The sequence below is a fragment of the Gossypium hirsutum genome, chromosome A02 (genome assembly GCF_007990345.1).
Source record: "Gossypium hirsutum isolate 1008001.06 chromosome A02, Gossypium_hirsutum_v2.1, whole genome shotgun sequence".
Lineage (NCBI taxonomy): Eukaryota > Viridiplantae > Streptophyta > Magnoliopsida > Malvales > Malvaceae > Gossypium > Gossypium hirsutum.
Genome location: NC_053425.1, coordinates 97,102,251 through 97,103,317, shown reverse-complemented (window position 1 = coordinate 97,103,317; position 1,067 = coordinate 97,102,251). Strand labels below are relative to the sequence as shown.

Below are 1,067 nucleotides of genomic sequence, written 5' to 3'. Positions count from 1 at the left end.
TTCATTATAACCATTTATTACTTGTTATGAATCACGCGATCATGTTTTTGGCGCCGTTGCTGGGGAACTGAAATTTAGGAACACTAAATTTTTATTACTTTAGCCATTTATTTTTCTTGCAATTTTATTTTATTTTATTATTTATTAATTTACTTTTTTCTCTCTCTTGGCAGGTTTTTATAGTTTATGACTAGAAGAAACCCATCAGGACCATTACTCTTTGACGAAGAAATCGATCGTACAATTTGCAAAAATCAAAGAGAAATAAGGCGTAGTTTACGCTACATGGAGAACAAGTGAGAAGATGATACTCAAACCGCAACCGATGAGATGGTTGAAAACCCAGGCGATTAGCTGCCTCCTGCAATTACAGCTAATCAAAATCCTGTTCCACATACTATGTATGATTATGCTAAACCTTCTTTAACAGGAACTGAGTCTAGTATAGTTAGACCTGTTATTGCTGTGAATAATTTTGAACTAAAACCCAACACAATTCAGATGATACAACAGTTTGTTTAGTTTGATGGTTTGCAGGATGAGGATCCCAACACGCACTTGGCAAATTTTCTTGAATTTTGCGATACATTCAAGATCAATGGCGTTTCTGATGATGCCATTCATCTTCGGTTATTTCCCTTTTCACTGAGAAACAAAGCTAAACAGTGGTTGAACTCGTTACCACGAGGGTCTATCACTACTTGGGAACAAATGACCGAGAAATTTTTACTAAAATATTTTCTGCCGGCTAAAACGGCTAAATTGCATAATGATATCTCTTCTTTTGTGCAGATGGTTTAGAAACACTTTACGATGCATCAGAGAGATACAAGGACTTACTGAGAAGGTGCCCTCACCATGGGTTACCGTTTTGGCTGCAAGTTCAAATGTTCTACAATGGTGTGAATCCCTCAACAAGACAAATATTGACGCAGCTGCTGGTGGAACCATCAATAATAAAACACCGAAAGATGCATATGAATTTATAGAGGAGATGTCACTGAATAACTATCAGTGGCAAGTTATAAGGACAAAGCCAACGAAAACAGCCGATGTCTATAACATCG

At 36.8% G+C, this 1,067-nt stretch overlaps 1 non-coding gene across 1 annotated transcript; it reads right to left on the bottom strand.

Moving 5' to 3' along the window:
* Window positions 1-760: 760 nt before the first annotated feature.
* LOC121217571 (small nucleolar RNA R71) lies at window positions 761-865 on the bottom strand. The gene has a single exon (XR_005913678.1). It is a non-coding gene; the product is annotated as a small nucleolar RNA R71 (small nucleolar RNA).
* Window positions 866-1,067: the final 202 nt, after the last annotated feature.